A 19,239-nucleotide genomic window follows, 5' to 3' on the forward strand; every position below is an offset into this window, starting at 1 on the left:
ATGCCACTCATTTTATGCTACTCCAGTCTATGCCACTACATATTATGCCACTCCACTCTATCCCACTACACTGTACACAACTCAAATCTATGCTAATTCACTCTATGCCACTGCACTCTACTCTTCACTTTCCAACACTGTACATCATACCACTCCATTCTACTGTACGATACGCTACCACTCCACTCTAAGACACTTTACCCAACTCAATGTCACTATTATACTCCATTCTACTCTGCTCCACTCTACAAAACTTTACTCCACTCTATAAAACTATACTACACTGTATAATACTCAATGGAACTCTAGCCCCCTATGTGCATCTGCACTTCACTGTACAACATTTATACTCCACTCTATGCCACTGCCTGACACAGTACTACACTCTGTGCCACTTTATTATACTCTATTCCACTGCACGACACTCTATGCAGTTCTCTGTATGCCAGTCCACCCACTATACTCCACTATAGTCTATGGCACAGTACTCCACTCTACATCATCATACTCCACTAGTCTAAAGTACACCACTCCACTCTACGCCACTCTATGCCATTCAACTCTATTCCATGATGTGCCTCTCCACTCTACCACCCTCTAGGTAGTCTACTCTATTGTACGCGAATCCCCTCTACAGCACTTTACTCCACTATATGCCACTCCACTCGAAGATATTCTATGACAATTTCCTACACTGTATGACACACCACTCCCCTCTATTGTATGACACACTCTTCACTGCACTGAATTTATGACTCTTCACTTCACTGTACGCCACCTCACGCCACTCCTGTCTACTACACGTCACACAACTCTACCCCACTCCACACCAGTCCACTCTTTAACACTTTACTCTACTCTAACCTATTCCACCAAACTCTATTCCGAAACTCTCTGCTCCACTCTTTGAAACATTACCTGACGCTACCCCACTGTACGATGCTCCACTCTATGCCCCTCCACTGTACTATTACACACTATGCCAGTCTACCACCCCCTTTTGTACCGCTTTTGGCCGCCATAAGTGTGGCAGGGTATGCTCAGACGTGAGTCCCTTGCTCACTTTGCCACTGGATTCAAGCAAGCCGGGCTGAAGACGACTGTAATGCCAGAAACCGGTCCTCGGAAGCTTGTTTCCGGTCCAGGGAAGGCATGGCTTGGCAGTTCGGGCTGGACTGTTCCCATGAGGCACAGGGTCAGACTGATTTGCATATAGCCATGTCTGAACTGGGGTGGCAGAGTGGGCTGAAGAACGGTGATGGATTAAACCCATATCTTTTGACTGGGTGTGAGTGTTTGATTGGTTCAGATGCTCCGTCCATCACCACCCCCTTTTGTACGACTGGAAACTATGTGCTGAACACATTTCTATTTGGAAAGCAATCCATGTAGAAATAATATGCACATTTTGGGTTTCATTTATTTCAGAAAGCAACATATGGACTTATGTTTGTGAAAAATTTGATTGTATGGAATTATTGTTCGAAAAAACAGATTTCATTTTCAGGAAACCTTTGTTGATATTTAATGTAAGAAGCTTGGAATAAAATTTCAATAGAAAATATATCCTTTTGGATTTTGTTTTACTATAGCTCCGAATGAAACATGTATATCTAATTATGATTTTACTCAGCTAAGTGTGTGTGTTAAGGGGGAAGGTAGTCTTTTGCCACTAGAACAAAGAGAAGTCTTATGAGGCGGAACTGCGTAAGGTACATTTGGGGTTTGTTTGATATTGGTTTTCGTGAGATTATTGGTGTTTGGCTCCCGTAACGGCTTCTCTTGGGCGGCAGCTCCGACACTAGGCAGAGACTCACCAATCCCTTAGCACATGTCATGGATGCGGGGTGACCGAATGCTGCTCTTTAGTTTACTACGGCAGCTGCTTAGGGAACCTGGGAAAGCCCCTCAGGACACAGGTCGACTTCTGTATTTACAATCTCATATAGTCAGTTTCGTTTGTGTGTTTCTTATGCTGGGAACATGCTGGACTTCTCCTCCTGGACAGTTTCTTCCCCCATCAGGGCCAGGCACTCTCCCTCCTTCCCTCAGATGGAAAGCTGTCTTCTAAGGAACAGGCAGACCATCAGTTCCTCCAGCAAGATTTCAGATGATGTTTCTTTGCTTCTAGAGACTAGCTGTCATACAGGCACCAGTCCTGGACAGTGAGCAGCTTTTTGAGTACTCTTCAGAGTACTTCCTTCCTTGGTCAGGAAGAACTTGAACAAATTGGGGTGGTTTGAGCCCCTCTAAGAAGTGTCAAAACAGGCCCTACTTTGCCTGTTCATAACCCTTTTGCTCCTAGTTGCCATGTTCCATATAGCCCTGGCTTCTTTCTTCAGACACCCATTTGTCTGATGGTATCCCTGGCCCTCCTCCTTCCTCAGTCATCCTGCTCCATCCTACTCCTACTAGTCCTCCTGGTATCCCAGTCCCAAATATTGTTATTGTCCATCTGACATTGATTCTTTCTGTCATGGTCTTCTAATAGTGCCTCTAGTGGGTCTGGTTTTTCCAATTGCTTTTCCCCTCCTCCTAGACTCTCATCGTTCTTCTGAACCTGGTCCCACTGGCCTGAATGTCCTGGTCTTTTCTATACTTCCTGGTCCTGTTGTTCTGGGCCTCCTGGCTCTGCTAGCCCTGGTCCTTCCAACATGTGGTCTTTCCGGTCCTATTCCTTCTGCTGCTGGTCCCCTGGTGCTCCTTGATTCCGATCTCTGTGATTCTCCTGTCTCTAGTTCCCATTCCAATGCTCTTGGAATCACAAACAAAGATTTGCAAATCACCCAATATTTAACTATTCGATTTGATGAGAATAAAGATACAATCCTCTGTTGAGTGGTAATTCCTCAAAGACAGAAGATTCGTAAAATGAGGAGCAGCCTAAGTTAAGACAGAAGTATGGTAAAATCTCCATCTTGTTTTAATATGTCCATGCCCGACTAATCTGTAAGAAGCCAGGCACGGAGCAGCAGCCAATGCGAGCAGGCCCCTGTCAGCTGTGGGCGTGTGGGAGCTGTGAGGCAGGGCTGACTGTGCACTCTTCTTCAAGGGGAGGGTGACACTTTCCATGATCTTGTATTGTTCGGTTTCTGTACTTGGTGATTGTGAAACTATTGAACTAGATACATAGAACACATGAACAAATAGTGTTTGCATGCAGTATAAGAATATCATGCATTATGATTCAAAGTTACAGGAATTGAGTGGAGAAAAGACAGGCTTTACCAATCTGTGTTTTTGTTAGCGGTAGTGAGAAAACAGTTGTGTTTGACTGTGTTTGTATTGTGATCCAGCTGTATCAGACACTACTGACTGCTTTGGCATTTGTAATGATGGTGGAGGTGGAACTCGAGCTTGATGGCGGCGATTTATTTGAGCTTAATCTCCATAGTGCTATAAATGGGTGCCTCTAGAGGGCGCCCCCTTGTGCCCCACCACCACAGCTGCTGAATGTTCAAGGAGGAAAAAATACACCTTTTCATCATGCCATTAATTTGGCTAACAACCTTGCATTGCAAAGCAGTGTTGTTTGCTTAACATTGATCTGTTTATCTCTCTCTCTCTCTATCTATATTTAAATAGATGTATATAGGTATATATACGAATGCATACAGTCATATTTAACCATATTCAGCAAATCTATCTATCTATCTATCTATCTATCTATCTATCTATCTATCTATCTATCTATCTGTCTGTCTGTCTGTCTGTCTGTCTATCTATCTATCTACCATTTTTATATGTGGCTCAGAGTGTGCTCCTCCCCCAGCCCCCTAAAATTAACTACTAGGGATGGCACTGCTTAATCTACTTTGTGTGCATTGCGCATTCTGCAAGGTAAGGAGATATGAGAGACTCATCACAAGCCCTTTACTAAGTAAAGAAGTGTATTAAATGTAATTTGCTCCAGCTAAAACCGTAATATCATGTTCTGTGTAATTAAATCTATACCCTCCAACAATATCAGACGGCAAGCATAATGCCAGTTTCCCTTCATGTTATTAATGCATATTCTTGGAATCAGAAGCGGTGTTGCCTCCATTTGTTAACTCCACTACACTTCCTTAATGGTGCGCAGTAATTACACGAATGCAATCAGTGTATCCAATTTATTGATTACACACCAGATGGAAGCAAGGTTGCCGGCTCTGATTACCACGTGATTGGATGTTGATAGAAACAGATATATTCACAGGACATCATTCTTCGCGAACAACTGCTTCGGAATAATTTGACTAAACAATGTCCAGTCTTCACTGCGTCACCGCGTGGAAAAAACCCAAAGGTTGCGTCTACCGAAGACCCGCGTTTTCAACATGAATTTTAAAGGCGTGCTGTATTTTTCGTAAACCACGAATTAAAAATTGGTGCGCGTGACAGAACATTAAGCAGTCACATTATCGTGTCCGCATATGCACTAAGCGGGCCAAGTTGTTACCACTGAAGGGCATCCTTTCTAATAAATAGATGCGGCAATATTATTATTAGTACCAATTGAAACGGAAGTAGCTTCTTTAATATAGGGGGAAGCTGAGAGGTAACCCGTGCATTGTTTTATAATTAATGAATAGCCGTGGAAGGTTTGTCACACACTTCCACAACCTTAGGCATGATAGTTTAGCAATGAGTGTTTCCTGCATGTGCTAAATAACTGGAGCAAGGTTCAATTTTTTGCTAGTGTGTATTCTTTCAGAAATATTTTCAGTATCTGTTTGCTTTTGTGTTTAACTTTACAAGTGAGGAACATTTCCATTGGTACCCTGGCTGTGTGTTTTACTAGAATTAGCTTTCAATTTTCTATTGGTTTGCCATGTATTTTTAATAACTATTTCCATTTATGACTGTAGTGTATTGGGGAGTTTCATTCTCTCTCTAACACCTCTCTCTAACACAACTTCCATTTTAAAGGTATGTTTCCATGTTCCTTTTAAATGCCCTGCAAAATGTATGTGTCTCTATTTTCACACCTTTCTTTTTTATTGTTTAAGTCTTTCTTTAGTCTTCTATAGCCATTACATTCAGTCATGGGCGTAGGAGACACTACATTTCTGGGGGGGACAGGGACAACCTTGTGGACTTTCCAGTGACCCTAGACAAATCGCCCATTGTGCGAGACTGTACGGGCGTTAAACGTATACAATCGCATAGTTATGAAGAGAAATATTGAGAAAGGCAGGCAATTAGTCACAGTCTGCAAGTATGCTTTATTTTTATTTACATTGACAATAAAGACCAAATGGGAAAAAAATATGTATATGAATCTTGCATCTTCATGCACCAAGAAAACAAAGGCGGGACAAAAAAAGGAATAATAAACTAAACGCTCTTAGAGACATTCGTACATCTCAAAATGCAATCGGACAAATTAGAAATTGTTTTTCTTGCTGCAGGAATCTGTTTTAAAATTATGAACTTTATTTTGAAAAGCCAAATAATTTCTAGCGCCGTTCATTGCAGAGGACAAATTATTTCGCTATTCTATGCAGGTCAACTGAGTCCATCATCTCTTTATGTATGTTGCATTGTTTTAAAAAAATGCTTTTCTTCTGAGGAAACATTTTTTGAGTGCAACTTGCTTCAAACAAATAATAGAAAGCTGTCTATTGGATAACTTGTGTTATTCTCCAATGAAGCGGTCTTGGGGTTCTGGTGATATTTACACCCCTCCGCCTGGCCTCAATGCAACTGTAATGTTGTAACCTATGGGATTGGAGGGAGGGGGGGAGAGGTTATGCTTGTGCATGTCAGTGTGTGGATAGAGTCTATTCATCTCTTAAATCAATAGACCAAATTATATGTAAATTGCACCAGAAACTATGAATCGAATTTTATTGCACAACATCCAGCGCCTGGTGTTCAGTATAGCGACTTCAGAAGGATGAAATGCTGAGTCAGCAGTGACATGTACATCAGCACATATATAACTTAGATGGCAGCAGTAAGTCTGTTGTCGTTTATTTTAAGCCCATAATACATGAGTGCGCGCCCAGTTAAACAGCACTGAGATTGTGACATGATGAGAACATCTAAGCCGACACAGCTCCTCCTTTCAGCAGCGCACTGGTTGCATTGCATCATTGTGTTATGTTGTGTAATGTCATTGCTGGACAGCTCACTGGAGCCCCCCATACACCCGCGAAGACCCCATTTCCACCTCTCCCCCCCACCTGCCTGCGCCCGTAATGCCGGCCGTGACTGCATATTTTTCTAAACTGCATCTCAAGGCCTGATTTAACAAGTCTAAAGATATCCTGAACTCTGAAGGTATTGTCTGCACTGAATATTTTGAAAGCAGGATTACTTAAACAGGCTCGGAGTGATTATTCTGAAAATAATGGTGCTGCTGAACCGGAGGAGAGAGTTGAAGCGGCCGGTGCGCGCCAACCCAGGCACGTGACCACAAAGCCTGCACCAGCCTCAGTGCCCCAATGAGAGGTGGCACGCGGACGGTACTGCAATGTCTGGAATTACCTTCCTTTATTATGGTTGTCATTATTACTAGTGATAACTGGTAATTCCCCAATTCCCACCCTTCCCTGCTACCCCTCGTCCCACCCACCCCCATCCCTTGCTAAACGTGTGTTGGAGAGGTGCTTGTAATGTGTGGAATAAATTATTGGTCAGGGATGATTACGGGACATTTTACGTTTATCACAACTTTGTGTTAACTAATAATTTACACTTGTCGGACCACTGATTAATAAAATGCAATCGGGCCTAGAATGAATAATACATATGCAAACACATGCTATTGAGGTTCGTTTCTGCGTGTATATGCATGTATCTGTGTGTGCATTTATATTTTTGGAAAGGGCTGTCATGTCTGCCCTGAAATTTGGCAGAAAGCAAAGGTTTTTGTGAGGCCTATTTGGAATGGGGGGATCTGATGCAAACAGAGCACCTGCCCCTTTTCTGCTGTTAGCAAAATGATTGTAAGGATATTTACAATCATTGACCCTCTGTGAAGTCCAAGGTCACAGCTTTTGACCCGTAGGATGTGCACAGATGTTTGCAGACGGAGAGGTACTTTTGAGCTACAGAAGGGGCCGAGGGATCCGCACCACCGAGAGAAGCGAGGATGAGCAGAATAGAGAGACGTAGAGGATCAAGAGAAGGATCTTTGTAGATCAAAGGGCAAGCAGAGTTTGGAGACAGAATTCAAGAGGATGGAAAGGAGTGTGGGGTAGCTGCGCTCAGAAAGAGAAATCACAAGGAGGTGTGAAGAGAACACAACTGGGCTCGGAGGAGGTGGAAAAAAAGGACTAGCGTGTTGGTGAGGGACCAGGCTTGTGGTACTTTGAAGAGAGTGCCATAAATCAATAGAGCGCTTTCCCTGCCAAATCTCTGTTTCGCCTACTCTATATGTAAAGGCAGGCCTCATGGATGCGTACTGAAAAGCATTTCTGTGCATCCTACCAAATTATTGCACTCCGGTTATTACATGAAAATAATTGTGTTTTGACTCTATCCAGAATTAAGCAGCCTGTGGTGAAAATGAACAGTTATTTTTGCATGGTAATGTCATATGCACGTTTTGTTATTCGCTTCAGCCATTAGCAGGGCAAGTCAGGTTTGCTTGCTGTGCTCGCTCGCCATATTGCACTCCGCCACAACCTGTACACCCCAATCTCCCTCTCAGGAGGTAGAGGGGAAATTTGTTTGACCCCTCGTCCCCCCCACCCTTGTCCCCTGTGTCCCCCCCACTCCAAAATCTGGGGGGATATGTCCCCCGCGTCCCCCACAGTTCCTACGCCCATGCATTCAGTTCAGTATCACTGTGGACACCTCCCTGTGTATTGTAAATGCTCCCTATTTTATTCTTTCAACATATCATATTAGATTGAATTGCTTCCCTCATTGCTGTTTTTTCTTATCTTTCCCTGATGAGTTCCCCATTACTCTCTACTTAAATAACGTGCCCTTTATTTTCTGCATCTTTGTTATTTCAAATGAAGATCATCTGATTTCTTTCATGACTTGATTTTATGGCAAGACAAGAGGCTAGGGTTATGCATTAACTTTTATTCACTACTTCAAAGCAGCAAATACTTCAAAGTTCCAAAAGTATTACATTGCATGACTGTTAATAAGAAACTCCAGAGCACAGTCTATAAAACCCGGCAGCCTTCCGTCCTCTTCAGCTTTCTAAGAATCCAAAATTGTTCCTTATGCATCTGCATCTGCAACAAAACAAACCAAGTAACATATCTCGCAAATCGCGCTTAGCGCGTTTTCCTGTATCGCCGTCTATCGCTGGTTGACATTGCCGTGTTAGTGGCTTATTAGCAGCGCCTTGCTCAGAGGCGATGTCAAAATCAGCGATATACGACAATAAGCAGCAATAGTGTGAGAAATCATGCGATGATTTCTCAGCACTAATGAAATGCTTGCTAATATGCAAGGGTGAACCTAACCAGACATTTCATCTCCCATGCAAAAGGTGGTTAAGTCACCTTTCAAACAGGTGTTAGATTCCTGCGATAACTGTGGTTGGCGCGGCTTTGCATATCACTTTGCCTGTCGAGGGCAGGATTGTAAATAGTGCGATGTTTGGTTTGCGACTGTTTTCAGGTAGTATTGATGAGGAGACTCCTACTTTGCATGTCATTAGCGATAAATATCGCTGACATGCAAAGCAGTAAAAATAAAGCAGCTATCTCAAGAAAACAAGCGGTAAAGCATATTAGCGGGTTCTTGTAGATAGTGCGAGGAAAAAAACGCCACTTTTTCGGCGAGGTGTGCCGGAAAAGTGGCGATACTTTTCTTGATATTATGCCCCGTAATTCTATATCTTCCAAATACTATATCAATACTTATTGTAAATGTTTTCATTCTAACACATTTAAACTTAATCTAATTCGAATTTCACAACTGCATTCCCTAGCTTACAAATTCCATCCACTCCCTCCCAATCTTTTTTAGCTTTTTTCATTCTTGGGTAGAGAGGGAGGAATAATGCTAGCCTCCTTGTCTTTAATGAAATCTCAATTCTCCATCCACTTGTTTATGTAGGTTACCGCTGTTACATTGTCAGTTTTTAATAAACGGGTCTTCCCTACAACTTGTCCTTAAAACTACATAGAGCAAGCAATTTTTATGCTCCAATTCTCCTCCCCACTCCATTCCCCTCCAGTTTCTAGATACCTACTATGAAATGTGAGGTGATCTTCATGAGGCTGTTCAATTGGCAGCAAGATCATCTAAAGGAATGAGACTGCTAGACACATCATTGTGGAAGCAGGTCCACCTAAGGTAGCGGACTGAGCAAGCTGTGCTCTTCTTTCTGGGAGACAGGGTGATGGGTAATAAGTCACGAGGCGAACAGAGAAAAAAGTCACTGGCAACAATTGTGATATTTGAATAAGCATGAAATGTGCCAGTTTATGCCTAGCGTGTGACAAGCTTATACCTCTTATTTTGCCATTCTAGCATATTTCAGAAATATGGAGGCACCCTACATGCACCCTGGCTTAATGCTGTACCTATTATTTGTTGTCAATTAAATTACCACTCATTTTGTTCTAAATAACTGAACAGGCCAGTCTGCTCTTATTAAGAGTAACACTGGACAAACTTTCTATTTACTATTGTTATAAACTTAAGTGAACATGAGTGAGGTTACTCCATTGCATTAACTGGCTGTTGGTCTCTAAGAGGCATATTATCTAGGGTTGGCGATAGTTATTGCCCCGCACGCTTAGCATGCTTTTCTTTATCGCCAGCTATCGCTGGAATATCTCGCCATGCTAGCGCTGTATTACCAACGCTCAGCGCTATGGTGATAAATATTCCAGCGGTTGCGGGCAAATGGCCAAACATCGCCTAAAAACAGCGATGTCCCTCCCAAAACGGCGATGATCTTGGTGATAAGGCCCTGTGGCCTTAACCCCATAATCCACCTCCCATGTTAGGTATGCCTAACACAGAAATTTAGCAGACGTTAAATTCCTGTGTTAGGCCAGAGGTAGCGCGATTATTATCATCGCTACCCCTCCTTGCTAATATCGCAAAGCACCTTCGCAATATTTTTCCATGTTGTTTCTTTCAGCCACGCCTACTTTGCATCTAATTATCAATTGGTAGTGAGTGGTGTTCTTGTTTATAATGCAATAGAATTAGTGCCACTTTTTGGCCGAAAACGGACGCTAAAGCGGCGATAATTCTCTTGATAATATGCCCCTAAATTCTTATATTTGGGGAAACTTTTTGTCCCTCTTCCATGCCCTGACACTGCTGCAGGTTCTCATACTGAGTTTGAAGATAATCCTAATTCAGGTGGTAATGGGCGGTAAAACTGCCTTCATTCTGAAGCCGAAATATTTTAACTGAGCACTTCATGTGCATTGCGCGTAATACCTGTTTTTACAGTTTCGTTTTTTACATTTATAATTTGCGCCGTATTTGGAGTAGTTTTTCGGAGTGGACCACTCACCTGCACTATAATTGTAGTCTCACCGCTGTTTGGCGGGGCCTTGGGTGCTGACTTTGGGTGGGTGACATCTTGGGGGGAGGAAGGGTCGTGTGTGAGCGCCATTCTGGTCGGCATTCTAGTTGCAGTGTGACGCGCCTGCCGCTCGGCTGCTACTTAAGTCGGCCTGGATGTGGTGTCTTCCTTCCAAGGTAAAACTGCCTTCATTCTGAAGCCGAAATATTTTAACTGAGCACTTCATGTGCATTGCGCGTAATACCTGTTTTTACAGTTTCGTTTTTTAAATTTATAATTTGCGCCGTATTTGGAGTAGTTTTTCAGGGTGGACCACTCACCTGCACTATAATTGTAATCTCACCGCTGTTTGGCGGGGCCTTGGGTGCTGACTTTGGGTGGGTGACATCTTGGGGGAGGAAGGGTCGTGTGTGAGCGCCATTCTGGTTGGCATTCTAGTTGCAGCGTGACGCGCCTGCTGCTCGGCTGCTACTTAAGTCGGCCTGGATGTGGTGTCTTCCTTCCAAGTTAAAACTGCCTTCATTCTGAAGCCGAAATATTTTAACTGAGCACTTCATGTGCATTGCGTGTAATATCTGTTTATACAGTTTTGTTTTTTAAATGTATAATTTGCGCCGTATTTGGAGTAGTTTTTCGGGGTGGACCACTCACCTGCACTATAATTGTAATCTCACCGCTGTTTGGCGGGGCCTTGGGTGCTGACTTTGGGTGGGTGACATCTTGGGGGAGGAAGGGTCGTGTGTGAGCGCCATTCTGGTCGGCATTCTAGTTGCAGCATGACGCGCCTGCCGCTCGGCTGCTACTTAAAGCTGCCACATGCAAACGCGCAGCGTATGCGCGCAGCAGGCGCGCCATAGGCGCGCCTGAGGCGAGCCCATCTGCGCCCATCCGCGACCAACCGGGGCCTGGGGCCACGACCCCTGGTCCTTGCCAGATCTACACCAGAGGAGAGCTGTTGGAGGTAGGTCTGGGGACGTTCCATTTAAGCCAGACATGTGCAGCTAAGCTTAGTCAGGAAGGGCTGCTGAAACGCCATGGTATTAAACCACGATCTAATATTGATTGTTTGGCACAAGGCTTGTTCTATGACCTTCTAAATACGCGTTGCTTACAGAAACATAACTTAGAGGTGCTCTCATTGCTACAGGATGGAGAGTTGGATATCCTGGGTGTCACGGAAACGTGGCTAGAGGACTCCTCATTGCCAGATTTGGTAGCCTCCATTCCGGCCAATTTTACGGCATTTTGCCTCAATAGAGCAGGCCCAATGAGAGGGGGCGGTGTGGCCCTTCTATATAGCACCCGTCTGAGGGGCGAAAGATTTTTTGCTGAAAGCCTGGGAGGCGCCGAGGTCTTGGGCGTCAAGCTCGGGATAGGGACGGATTGTTGGACAATTCTTTTAGTCTACCGGCCCCCCTGGGCGTTGCCGGATTTTCCGGATCTATTCTTGGAGTTGGTCCAGGACGTCCGATCACGCTATAACAACGTTATTATCATGGGTGACCTAAACTTCCATTGGGTAAAGTCCCCGAAAGAAGGTCAAGCCTATCAGATAGATGAGGCTCTTAGGTCATTCGGGTTCGTTCAGAGGGTAATGGGCCCTACACATGAGAAGGGCCATACCCTGGATCTCGTTTGGATAACAACCCCTGAACATGGCCGAGATCATGGCCCAGTAGTTGCGCAGCCATGCGCATGGTCAGACCACTTTTTTGTGAAGGGCATGATATCGGTTGATGAACAGAAGGGGAAGTCCGGAGCAGGATGGAAAGTTGTGAGGAAATGAAAACATATCAATGGGGATGAAATGGTAGCTCACCTCCTAGCTCGTCCTCATACTAATAAGATGGAAGATAATCCAGAAGTTATCTGTAACGATTTAACAGATAAATTGAAAAGGGTAGTTGATCTCGTGGCACCAGCACAAAGGATGAAGGTGGTAGATAGAGGAGCTGGAGCCCCGTTGTACAATGAATCCCTTAGGGAAAAAAAGAGGGCTCTACGTAAATCTGAGAGAGCATGGCGGAAGGACTACAGTCTCAACGCACGGAATCTTTATATTCAGGAGCTTGCCTCTTATAAACATGCTATTCTCTTAAGGAAAGGAGAGTTCTATGAGGACAGGATTTCCAGAGCCTCGGACCCACAAAAAGAAAATTTTAAGGTCCTCACGGAACTCAGGAAAAATAAGGCGCAGGGTCCAGAGTTTAAGCAAGAAGACTGCCAAAAATGTCAGGACTATTTCTCCACTAAGATCAAAGACCTGTTATCAGAAATCGCCACTACCCCAATTCTGGACTGTCCTCTACAGATTGTTCCGGTCATTCGTCCAGTCGACTACTCCTTGGTCACTCTGCCCTTGATTACGAAGGACAGACTGTCAAATCTTGTGGGGCGGGTTAAATCTGGCTCCCTGGCCGACCCTTGTCCTCCGGAGGTATTTAAGTTAGCTATGCCAGGTATTGAGGAAGATGTTTTGACTCTCCTCAATAACTCATTACAAATAGGACAGGTCCCATCCTCCTTTAAGGAGGCACGGCTGATCCCCCTGCTGAAAAAAACTGGGGCGGACGTTAAAAATCGAAATAACTTTAGGCCCCTTTCGCAGTTACCATTCTTGGCCAAAGTTCTGGAGCAGCATGTCCTCACGCATCTATCTGACCATCTGGAGAAAATTGTCTCACTCGAGCAAAACCAGGCGGGGTTCCATGCGCATCATAGCACGGAGCTAGTGATGTTATCTATCCTGGATGAGCTAAGGAACAGAGCTGACAAGAAACTCCCTGGGGCCCTGGTGCTACTGGACCTCTCCGCGGCTTTTGACACCGTTTGTCATAGTCAACTGTTGCCGCGGGTGAGGGACCTAGGCATCCAGGGCACAGCACTTGTCTGGCTCTCATCTTCCCTCCAAGGGAGAACTCAGAGAGTTCAATTGGCAGACCTATCTTCAACCACAGTGCCGATCACCTGTGGTGTGCCACAGGGCTCTGCCCTCTCCCCTCTTTTATTTAACGTTTATTTACAACCCCTGATTTCGGCTCTCAACCAGTTGGATTGTCAAATATACAACTACGCCGACGACACCCAAATCATCATCCAAATGGAAGATTGTCCGGGTGCACACGCAAGAATGCAGAATATCCTAAGATTTACAGCTAATTGGATGTCTCTGAATTCTTTGAAAATCAATCCAGATAAGACCGAGGTGTTGCCAATCACGATCATGGGCAACCCCTGGAATGACCAGTTTTGGCCATTAGAACTAGCAGCGCCTCCGGAACCTGCAGCAGTAGTGAAAAGCCTGGGCATCTCCCTGGACGGGAGTTTGACGATGCAAAAGCAAGTCTCAGGAGTGGTGGGCATGTGTGTTGGTCTCCTCCGACAACTAAGGAAAATTTCCTCACTTTTGTCCTTTGCCACCCTGAGGCGCGCTGTATCCGCCATGATCCTGCCAGGATGGACTATGGCAACTCACTATATGCAGGGCTTCCGCAAAAACATCTGAATCGTCTGCAAGTCGTTATGAACGATGCGGCAAGATTGATTTTTAAGAAACCAAGGAGAACGCAGGCATCTCCTTTATTGCGCGATCTTCATTGGCTGCCCGTCAAACAGAGGGTGTTGTTCAAAGGGCTTTGCATTACACACAAAGCCCTGTATGGGAAGGCGCCAAATTACATTAAAACCCGTCTGGCCCCATACAAACCTGGTAGACGGTTGCGTTCCTCAGATGCTACCCTCCTAACCCAACCACGTTTTAGATTATCCACCCTTGGTGGTCGCGCCTTTTCTAACATCTTTCCAGCGGTCTGGAATAGTTTACCAACCGAATTGCGCAAGGAATCCAACTTGCTGCTTTTTCGGAAAAAATTAAAAACAGTGCTTTTCCAGCAAGCATGGGGTGTGCTGTAGTTTTTGATAATCGGCTGTAGAAATTTGTTTTGGCATATACCTGGTAAAGCGCCTAGATACCCTGGGCTGATTACGCGCTATATAAATCAAATAAATAAAATAAATAAATAAAATGTTGAGAATGCTCTTGGCCATTTCTTCCAATTTACTCTGGTCAATATACCCTTTTAGTATCCTGACAGGAAAAGGGGTTAGCAACAAAATTGAATCTTAAGGTACAGTGTGGCCATTAGGACCACGCAATAAAAGTGTGAGCCAGTAACATGAAGTCAAAAAGGTTTATTACAAACTCAAAGACAAGCTCATATAAATCAATCTCAAGAACATAATGTAAAAGTAGAAAATTATCAAGGGAAGACCAAATAAACGTACAGTTTTGGTCCTCAACAGCAAAGAGAATATAAGGATTTCTGTTGCAGCTATGGAAAAAATACGAAAAAGGATTTGATGACAAGACAAATGCTTTTGATCCTACTACCAATGCATGGGAAAGATTTGCAACAACTACTAAGCCCTACACTAAACTAAGGATAGGTAAACCCTATTGAATCAAGGAAGCAAGAATGTTGTCAGCTTCAGAACCTCTATGGAAGTTCTACAGTAAGTAGTCATGTATAGAATAAAGCCACACAATCAGAGATGGCTGGAGAGGTCTGCACCTTTCCAAGTCTAAAGAAAATCTGATGAAACACGATAGGTTCACTAATTAAAATGCACAAACAAAATTCAAGAAGTATGACCTCATACACATCAAAGTACTTTTCCAGTTCCCAAGAAAAAACTTGACACCTCGAACACTACTCCTATTTTCCAATCTGGCTTCCAAGGTGTACTTGGATTCCTCCCTTCATCTGATAGTACCAACTGGTAATGCTCCCTTTGTTCTTCATTAAAGTTATTTGACCTTGCCAGTTCTTCCTCATCTCACTCTCTCTAAAATACAACTTGCTTTTTACTAGCTAAAGGTTGCCTTTGGTCTGCACTTAGAAAACTATGCGGAAAAATAGAATTAATGTTAGTATTAAATGTCTCAACTGTAGGTTTAAGGGCCACAATCCTAATAATTCAACAGTTTTCTTTAAACCTTTCTACCACCTAGATTTAATCCAATAAATGATACTGCACTCTTAACTGGGGCAAAATAAACAAAAACATATCATTAACTGAAAACAACAACTGGCCACAATTTATAAGAAAATATTTCACACATATGTAATACATAATCACTAATCCCTGGCAAATACACTGCATTAAATGAATTTTAGGGCACCACCTTACAATCCAAATTCATAGAAGATTAATATCAGCAATCCAGATGTCTCTGGAAAGGAAAACATTAATATGCACACACATATGCATGTTAAAAACACACAATAAATGCACCTTCTATACCTTTAGTCCACCATATCTCATTAATATCATTGTATCACATGGGTAGATAATGTCAAAGGTAAGTATACATATGGCCCAGTCAAACATAAAAGGATGGAGCCACAATTGTTATTTCACAGCCAAACGAGGTGCTGGATCTCCACACATAATTTATTTTTCCCCAAATGCATTTTACCAGGAAAATCTAGTAAAATGTGAACTTTTCTAAAGTGTGTGAATAATGTAGGAATCAGTACAGAAAAATCAATTCTAATGGTTATTACTTGCCGCTTTGGGAATTTTTTGGAATCACATGGTATTGCTTCACCGAGAAATTACCTCAACCTTCAGTATTGTCATTTCATAGTAGATTTCAAAGCAACGGAAGCCCTCTGACTTCGTTAATGCTGGTCTTTACTGTGCATCCTAATGGGAATAGGTGGCTTTAGTAGAACACATAGAAACATGTTACCTACTCAAACTGCCTTGTATAGTTCACAAAAACTGCTCATGCCAATAAAACTTTATGTACAAAGTCACAGTGATCCTAATCCTGTGTAGACGTTCCAACAAATGCTGGTCCCTGGCTTCTTTTATGTAAGCAATACAGCTAACTAATTCATATAAAATATTTGAGCTAATAGCTGTAATATGGCTTCCAAAAGAGGAGACTTCAAATGTTTGCAGATTAGAAATGTTCCCAATAAACACAGCCACAGAAAACTGGAATTGTAGTTCAAACTAGAAAGACAGGTTTTGTTCATTATGTTAGTACACATTATATACAACCTTACAGCGTTATTTATTAAAAAGGACAGGGCATCCTATTAGAGAAGGTACATTGGGTTTCAGCCATTCTGACAGTAGCGGCCCATGGTGGGAGGGCTGCCGGACTTTGACGAGGGGCGGGGAGGGGCAGGGTGGGGCCTAGGAAACTCTGGAATGCGGCCAAACAGAGGTATGTAAATAAATAAATAAATAAAACGGAATTCGTTGCGCGCGCTGCATCGCATTTGGCGATGCAGCACGCTCAATGAATTTAGTTTTATTTATCGGAAATAGGGCTGCAAGTTAAAGATAATTAGCACATTTTTTGAACGCTTATCTGAGAGTAAAGGTGTTCGAAAGGACCAATGTTACTCCCAAACATGTTTTGTGTTCACAAATTGGAAGTAGTAGCTTTTGTAAATGGTTTACCTGTTCATGTTGAGAGTCAGTAAAACTTCGATATTTTTTTTATCTGATTTCAGTCACAAATCATTGATGCATACCATAATGAATTGCTATTTGGAAGGGATGCTCTAAAAATACCCCTTTCACATAGTGATTTGTTTCGCCTATTCGAACCCATTCTGAAAATCAATAATTCAATGCTCTGGAACTCATTTCACTACCATTAAGGCCAAAGGAGTGGCCTCCACTAGAGACTTAACAGACAATGGACAACTTGAACAAGTATTGATTTGGTATAGGTGCGCTGACATTACTCCGGTCACAAAATGGCTCAGTGTATGTTAAGAAGGGGGTTGAGCTTTGCACAATTGGTGTGGGTAACTGAAAACTCGAAAATACAGGGGGTTGACATTCTTTTTCCGGCATTTTATTATCTAAGGGCTTTAGAGTTTTTAAAACAAACATGTTTTGGTTTCACTAGTGTTAGAGATTTAGTAGAGCTTATAGCACCCAGACAAATGTAATATTGTTTGCCAATTAATACTGGGGTAGAATGAAGTGCTTACAATATGAATAAAATGCTAACAAGTAGCACGTTTCACACAGGAACTCATGATTCAAAAGAAACATGCATTTTAAATTTACACAGAAAGGAGTGTCACAAGCGATATGTCAAAGGATATGCCAAAGGAGTAACAGAATTATTTGCCAGCAAAGGGGACAGATTTACAAGCCCCTTGCGCCACTTTTGCGTCATTTTGCCGCTATTAATCAAAAGATAAATGCAAGTCCTTTACTTTAAGATCCAGGAGAGACTCATTAACAATAGTAGTAACAATACTACTGCAGAAATAATCATGTTATGTAAAGGAAGCAGCTAGACTCCTTAGGATGATTAACAGTGAAAAAATGCAATGTTCCCTAGAATATTGAATGAACTAATATACATGTCAACAGCATTTAATGATGTGAAAGACACATGACAGTCATATAAGAGAGCACATCAACACTAAGGGGCATACTTACAAATAAGTAACAGAGTGCAGCGTTAGTCTTCTTGCCACTTTTGAAACGTGGGGCTGCACCTTATTTACAACAATATGGTGCAGCCCTGCATTTCTCCTTGCACTGGCGCTAATTACAGCTGCCTAGCACCAACGAAGGCACCTTGCACAATAGTGCAAGGGTGCCTGCATTAGGAGGAATAATTGCTTATGCGCAGGAAGGTGTCCCTTCCTGCACATAAACAATCTTAAATGTGCTTTGTGCAGAACACATAGAAGGTGCAACTTGTCATTTTTAAAAGTATTATTTATGTGCAGGAAAGTGAAACCTTCCTGCACATAAACAACCATGCATCGCGTTTTGCTGTTTCTATGTGTGCTGCACAATGCAGCACACAAAGAAACAGCAAAATTGAGGAGAAATAATGCATTTCTCTTCATTGCTCCATGTTAAGGCCAGGTTTTATCGCCTTAATTTTGACACTGCCCCATATTAATGCCACCCTTGTAAATATTAGGAAGCATCAAAATCAATAGATGTTGCGGAAAAACGCCCACTGCAATACCATTGCCCATCCCTTAAGCCTGTACAGCATTAGAGGGTGCCTTATTTACAAGACATCGTTAAGCCACGTTAAGTGTGTATAAGGTGAAGTCTGTATCGCTGAAGGGACATAAAAAAAGTGGCATTCCTGTGGTGATAGGGGCTTGAAAATATGGCCCTATATTTGCATGATGTGTACTTTATAGGTTCTATAAAGTAACTGCATATTGTTATACCTTGTTAATGACACAATTATATTTAAATCTTGTAAGGTGATTTCTAGGCAATGGGCTACTAGTAGGGGAGATTTTATATATAATTCCCCGAATTTCGTTGCGTGCATTGCATCGCATTTGGGGATGCAGTGGGTGCAACAAAATTCATTTTATTTATTTATATGTTTATTTACCTGTAATCCTCCGTAATCCATTGATTACTGCTCCCCACCCTGCCGCTCCCCCTCCCCAAGTCACCGTCCGGCAGCTGCTCCCACCACTGATCGCTACTGCTCACACTGCGATAGGGCGGCATGTCATCAGCATTACAGTTGGTGTTCAAACGTAACACAAATTGCATTTGACACATTCCCAGATTTACGACATGCTGTACACCTGGGAATGCGTCAGAAGCCTATGCCTCCCCAGGGGTGGCATAACAGGTGTTTTTGTGAAAGCAGGTGTCCCTTCCTGCACAAAAGCAATCTGATTTCAGTGCAGGTACCCTTGCAAACATGGCACAAGGGTGCCTGCATTTGCACTATGCAGCCATTTGTTCACCAGCGCAGTGTC

The sequence above is a fragment of the Lissotriton helveticus genome, chromosome 2_1 (genome assembly GCF_964261635.1).
Source record: "Lissotriton helveticus chromosome 2_1, aLisHel1.1, whole genome shotgun sequence".
Classification (NCBI taxonomy): Eukaryota; Metazoa; Chordata; class Amphibia; order Caudata; family Salamandridae; genus Lissotriton; species Lissotriton helveticus.